The 7,084-nt window shown below is 42.1% G+C and overlaps 1 long non-coding RNA gene across 1 annotated transcript in view; it reads right to left on the bottom strand.

The window, feature by feature from the left end:
* Positions 1-347: 347 nt before the first annotated feature.
* LOC137854638 (uncharacterized) overlaps positions 348-7,084 on the bottom strand; it is a 29,702-nt gene continuing 22,965 nt past the window's right edge. Inside the window, exon 3 of the long non-coding RNA XR_011095308.1 lies at positions 348-2,011. This is a non-coding gene — a long non-coding RNA (uncharacterized lncRNA). The remainder of the gene's footprint in view (positions 2,012-7,084) is intronic.

Here is a 7,084-nt window from a genome sequence, read left to right as displayed (position 1 = left end):
TTGACTGTGGAAAGATTGCTGATAAGAAAATACAGAATATCTAAAAGTCTTCAGTCTAAATCACAGGAGCTGTAAAAGATCTTTAACTAAAGAGTGTGCAAGTGTTTTATATGCCATAAAATATTCACTCTCTTTACCAAATGTTTGGGGCATTCTCCTGGAAATGAGATTTCCTACTGACTTTTACAATGACAATAAGGCAGAAGGCAGAACAAAGAAGCACAACATACTGATATGAAGCCAGGAAGGGAGCAAAGGAGGCTGTGTTACGCCTCCAGCATCTGCTCAGTCCCTACATGGAGCTGGTGATACCTTTGCTACAGATTGTCTCTGGCTCTAGAGGTGACTTTGGAGGAGCAGGGAGCAGATGCCAGTGTCCAAAGGGTGACAACTGTTGTGCTTCTGGTGCTGTGTGCTCAGCAGTCAGCTCAAGAGCTCGTGCTGCAGCACTGAGGAGCACAAAGGAGCACACATTGGGAATGGTGCAATCATTATGGTGAGAAATTTGAATCCCGCAGGTGATTTTTTCCTGGCAAAATCCAGTGTACAACTTTAAAAGTTATAACCAAAGGTAAGAGCTATCAGGTAGCTAGGTGCAGGTATGTATTAAATGCTTAGATAACAGCGTGAGTGCACTGGAGAATCCCAGAAAATGGGCTTTAGGGAAAACAAGATGAAATTATTTCCAGTTATACCACAGGAAACTCAGAACAGGGTAGCCTATGCAAATCTAGCAACTGTCAGAAACAGAAGGGGTTTTGCTGTGTTTCTCACAAAGGTATCATCAGCTCCTGGTAAAGGCAGACAGACACTTGACTGCAGGCAGTGAAAGCAAAGAAAATCATCACACAGCAGAAGCGCAGTTTGAATTGCAAGAGCAAGGACAGCAGCTGAGGGATGCAGCAAGCTAGCAAGGCTGTCCTGTAGGGTTATCAAGCACTAAATTCCAGATTATTTGCAGCAGGTTCTTTGGGGCAGGTAAAATTCTTTATGGCTCAGGGAAAATAGAAATTAGACAGGAGATCTCTTACTGAGATGCAATTTCAAACAGGAAAAGGGAAAGCACTGATGGAGAGCAGAATTTTATGCAGCATTATTCCTAAATTAATAAACTTCTGAGGTAGGATATTTCAATATAAAGCCAATTTGCAACTTCCTCTTGGAGCTGGATGACCTAGCCGTAATAAATACTTATTGGATAGGATGTAACTGTATGTAGTAAATCATGACTAGTAACTATGCACAAAGTACCTGCATGTACGTATAAATTCTACTTTATGCTCACACTCAGCTTGTTAAGCTATTTTCATTGATACATGCTGTAGCAGATGTAATTACAGAAAACACAGTGCTCATAAAGCAAACCTTGGCACCAGAATGGAAATCTTGCAAAAGACAACTGCTCTGCTTTACTGTATGCAAAGACTGACCGAATAACTGACACAGGTCATGCCACTTTCAGAAGACCGCAAAGGTCTGCTGAAGACCAAGAGTACAATCAGTGCAGGTGTCATCCAATGCAGTTGTTCTAAACTGGAAAACATTGATATTATTTCTAAAGCATATGGAGCTGTCTCAAGTGGTTGTTTACAGTAGTATTAATTGTTGTGGAGCCTGATCAGATGGAGATGTTGAAAGGAACAAAGCCGGAAAAGTGAAACAATAGCAAAGAGGAGGAGTGGTCCAGTGCACACAATAAGCAGGTTCACAGCTGCTAAAAAAGCCTCCCATGGAGCCTGCTCCCTGGGACTGAACTGTTTGGCCAAGGTTGTCCAAGAGACACCAATGCAAACACTTGAGATGGTCTTTCCTTTCCAGGTTTGTTGGCTTCCCATCAGGTCTGGAGGAAACGCCCTGTCCTGCTCACGGCATGCATGCTCACTCTGGCTTCTGTAGTGAGGTTCATCCGAGCTTCCAGTGTTAGCTCCCAGGTGGCCCATCTCTGCTTGCTTACATCTAGTGCCTTTGTAGCACCACACTCCACTAAAGGGTCAGCAGCTCCTTCCCATCCCTGACAAAACACAAAGCGTTTGTACTGGAAGGATGACAGTCAGCACAAGGTTTCTTCACAGCTGGAAACCTGGCTGTTGTATATTGTGGTGTCTCTTGTGTTGGTTATTGCCCGGACTGGTTCCCTAACACCTTCCCTGCCTTAAAAAACTCTACTTTTACTTCCCTGCTCCACCTCTGCAACTGACTGACACTCATTGCTTTCTTCTTATGTGTATCATTTTTTGTCCATTATTTTTGCCAGGGCACCATGTAGCATATTTAGAGCAATGGTTCTATCCTGGGATATAGCAAACTGATTATGTATGTGCTTTAAAGCTCATCAGGGAGCACACAAGCAGGTCTGGCAGGCCCAACACATAAAGCAAATTCTAAAAGCATTAGCTGCCGTGTATGATCAACCTCACATCACAAACTCACCTGTATTTCTACCTGGGAATTTCAAAGCACAAACACAGAATATCTGCTAAGAGTCTCTCAGATGTAGTTATCCCCGTAACTGTGGTTGTAGACAACAGAACAAGAAATATTTTCAAAAGTAATGCGAAGGTGATTTATACTCTTTTCCTGCAATGAGAGATTAATACCACTGGGGAGAAAATACACCAGGTAGTATTGTATTTTAATAAGCACCTCATGGAGAGCCCAGAGACAAGCAGTAAATAAGGAACAAATAAGATGTTTCTTGCAATTGTTGGATGCTTGGGCAACGTAACACACTCCTTTTTAGAGAAATTGCTTGTATAGCAAGGGAGGGTCCAGCAGGGTCAAAACCAGCAAGGTCTCACCAGGAGGTGAGGGAGACAGAGCTACTGCCCTGGTGGAACAACACCTTCCTGTTACGGGCTCCATTTCCTGAATTATAAGCAGGAGTGGCAAAAGCTGCAGCTGGGGAAGAGAAAAGCAGCTTGCCAAGGAAGGGAGTGAATGATAGCAGGACAGGAGGCACCTTGCAGCTGGGACAAATAATGCACGTATGTGCAGGAAAGCAAGAAGCCCCGCAGAATGGTGAGCAGAGAAGCAGCAGACAATGCCAGTTCCGCAGGGGGCACACATGCTAAATTATTGCCCCAGCCTCAAGGAGGGAGGGAGATAGAGATGCCTATCTAACCGCTTTTGTATAGGCTTGCAATCCGAACTGCAGAATGGCTCCTTTGTCTAGCCCTCTGGCTGAGGCTAAAAGCCATGAGGCATGCAGCCAGATGGCCAGGGCGGACTCTCAGGAAAAGGAGGAAAGCTTCATTCCTTAAATTTGTACTGATCCCTGAGGCTTAGAGAACAAAACTCCATGGAGCACACAGCCTCAGGAGATGATTTACAGTCTGAGGTTCTCAGACAGCTAGAAGGTATTTGCAAGGAAGAAGCAGAGATGAGGATGTACCTACCTGATGTGACATACATAGTCTTAGCTGCTAAGATTTGTCTTATGAGATGTGCATGATTTCATAGTGCAGCTGGTGAATGGGATCTCCGCTCGCTTAACATGCCATGTGCATACCAGCAACAAATCTAGTTGTAAAGGAAAGTCCAATATCCTTACAGTCCCCAGAGAGCACTCACTCAGGGAAAATCCCCAAATAGAAACTAAATAGTGGGTGCCAGAGGCAGTGAGGCAGCGTAACCAAGAAAATGGATGAAAAACAAGTGCTGAGCAACAAAGAGGTATTTTTGTATTAACCCTGCCAAATGGATTATTTATACCCTAATCATCTGCTGTAGGTATGACTGAGCTTTTTAAGGAGAGCTGCAGCCAGCTTCTCTGGTTTATTCAATGAAGCAGATAAGCTCACACCTTCGAGCAGTTCTGCCAGCCTTTCACTGCCTTCCTGCATGTATGGATTTCAGGATAATTCTTAAGGAAAGCAGAAGGTGGCAGTTCACAAAGAGATATTCTGGGTATGACGGGACATGAAGAGTGTCTAGACTATAAAGAGATGTTACGTAGCAAAACTACATCAAGCACTGCAAGCATGCACCTTCAAGAAAGATGTCCATGTTATGAAATGTTAATTGGAGGACCGGGGGCCTGAAAGCGGGTGGAGATTGCCCAAAAGATTGCCCCTGGCTGCCCAAGGGGTGTCCGTGAAAGCTGAAAGGTGGGCAAGGAAATACATGTAACCAGGAAAGGGCATTCCAAAAATAAGCAATAAGACCACTACTACAATGCTTCTTGTTACAGCCTTTTCCCAGTTGTTTTCATATCTTTGGAGAACAAAAGAAAAGAGAAAGAAGCTGGACTCAAGAAGTCACCTTGCTCGCGTCAAGGCAAGGTCTAACTTGAGCAGCAGCATCTGGCCTGCCACACCCACAGAGCGGACACCTACCTGTGGCCCAAGGCCTGCCTCCTTTCACAAAGGCCTAGCAGCCTTCTTCTGTGTTACCACAAGGCAGGTGTTGCTCCCCCAGTGACTGAGAAGCACCTGGCATGGGACAAGGCCCTGCTTTTCCCTCGTTAGCTCTGTTTGTGTCATGGTGGAAGGACAGTCGTCCTGGAGTGTCTCCTTAAGAGACTATGCAGCTCACCACAGACATTTATTTTACAGAATTCTAACGAGGGGATCCTACCACCTCCCAGTACTCCTTACAAGAACGTCCAGTACTTTGCTATCCTTACCATTGGAACATTTTATTTTTCCCTGAAATTTAAGAGAAATCTCCCTTTCTGCTAGTTAAGACCATTGCTCTTCTTGTGCTTTCCCCAATGAAACAAATAATTTATTCCCTTCCTCCTTGAAGCATCCGTTAAAATATTTTAACAAACACTGTTATCACACCTCTTCTTTTCTCTAGTCTAAACAGCCCTGGTGCCTCCAGCTCATAGGGCATGATTTTTCATACCCCTGTCAGTCATGTTTGCTTATGCACTCTGTCCAATTGGCCACATCCTTCTTGAAAGTGCAGTGTCTGCAAAACCACGTCTGAAACTTCACCGGTATGTTAAATACCAAAGTAGTTACTCCCAAGATCTCATTATTCAGCACTCCTGACTTTGCATCTCATTGCTGAACCTATGCTTTTAAACTTTATTTTCAGGTCTTCCCCAGGAAAAATATAACTGGGGATGCTACTGAGGTAGTTGGGGACTGTAGCACAGATGCCCAAAGAAAAAAATCAATGGTCCTGTGTAGGAAAATGGGATAGTCACCCACATAGACTTAGGAAAAGAGATGCTACCTCTTATTAGATGATACAGACTTGACAGCAAATTTAAGTTTACTTAGAATAACGTACATTGCTGTACAGAAACTATTTCACTACATTACAAGTGACAAATTAGAGTATTTCTGTTACCATTACAATGCTTTGAGGGTTGGGTTTTACTTCTTCCTATCTTGCCACTATACCATTTCCTGTTGTCTTGTTATAAATTATGCCAAGTGAAAATCTAAGGAGGAAGAAATACAAATAAAATTACTTATACACATACAAGTGTGTGCTGAAACAGATGCCTCACAGTTAGTTCATGAGGAAAATCTCAAGACTATTAAAAAACTATCATCATAACTGTAACAGAGAATTAAATAATATAATAGATGGTTTAAGACTGAAGCTTTGTTATTCACTTTGACCAATTATCTAGTGAACTCTGGCAAAATCCACAGAGTCTTCACTGACTGACATTTCAGATACCTTTCTTTAGTACTGAGAACTGCCAAATTCCTTCACAGCTTGCAATTCTTCTATTTCTTCCAGTTTGTCATGAAATTTAGCATCCAATTGCACTTTTAAAGTTTGGCTTATGATTGCCTACAAAACCTTTTTTTGTTTTCTTTTTTTTTTTCTTTTTTTTTTTCCAGGGCAGTGTTTGATTCATACAACCTGGCATCATAGTCCCTCCACAACTGCATGCTTGTCTCAACCAGCTCATCTCCATGATAAAAGCTTTTAAGCTTTCTCCCTTTCTTGGTTCCTCCCCTTTCTCTGACCCATCTCCAAAACTTCATTTTCTGGGGTGGCAAGAGTGTTCAGAATCTACGTAGTAACACCTAATAACCAACCTCACATTACACAGACTGTCAAAAATATCCTCTGCTACCAATTTGGCAACACCCAGAAAATTACCTATGTTTTGCTTCCTAAATTATCTTCATTTGCCCTTCTGAAAAGACAGATCTTCCACTTGAACTACTTACACTTGTCAGTAAAATTTTTAGAGTATTTGCACCGGAACTGTAAGCTTCTATATTTTTTTTTTCAATCACCATATGTCTCTTTCCATTTCAGTTCCTTCAATGTCTACACTGCTTTCTTTCTGGTCTTGTTCACACTTATGCTGGTCTTGATCACATTTCTAAGTGGAGATTAATGAGGAGCCCAAGTCGGTGTTTAGAATTAGCAAACAGGTGGGGTAACCACGGCTGAGGGAAGATCCTTGTGGGAGGGAGAGGTATGTACCTGCATTAGTCATGCCATTAACATCAACAATCTTTAACAACTAATTTGTACCAGACTACTCCAGGAGCGGGTTAGATTTCTGCTTTTAAATGATTGCATACCTTTGCACTCCAGATTTAGATCCTGGCACAGTTACAAGCTTTACAATCTCTCTTTCTAATATTAGCTGTTTCTTCCACATTTTAGAGAAATATGTGAAGTTCACACAAAGCATACAAAGATCTTTCAAAATCAGAGCACACATTAGCCTGAAGGGAACACCGTAGTGGGAAAACCCACCTATGTCTTGACTTAATTCAGGAGACTTGCAATAATCCAGAAGTAGACACAAAGACTAGTGTTTTAAATTCTCAGACATAACCAATCCTACTAGATTCTAGCTAGTACCGAAATAAAAAGAAAATAAAACCAATTAAGCAAACAAAAAGCCCTCTTTTCCTCCAAATTTTAAATTGAATGTATACCACACAGAGAAATAAGCATCTATGTTGAACAGGCTGGAGATTAAACTTTCCATAGCCAGCACACAGTATCAAGTCTCCTCTGAGATTTTACATAATTAAAATAAACTTCACCTAAGGAAATGAGGGACTACTCAAAAGAATGAAAAACCTAAATAGTATACGTCTAGGTAGAAGAAAGAAGGAAAAGGAACGTGCTGCGCAGACACCGAAATGGC

Source organism: Anas acuta, chromosome 3 (genome assembly GCF_963932015.1).
Source record: "Anas acuta chromosome 3, bAnaAcu1.1, whole genome shotgun sequence".
Lineage (NCBI taxonomy): Eukaryota > Metazoa > Chordata > Aves > Anseriformes > Anatidae > Anas > Anas acuta.
This window is presented reverse-complemented; position numbering and strand designations above follow the sequence as displayed.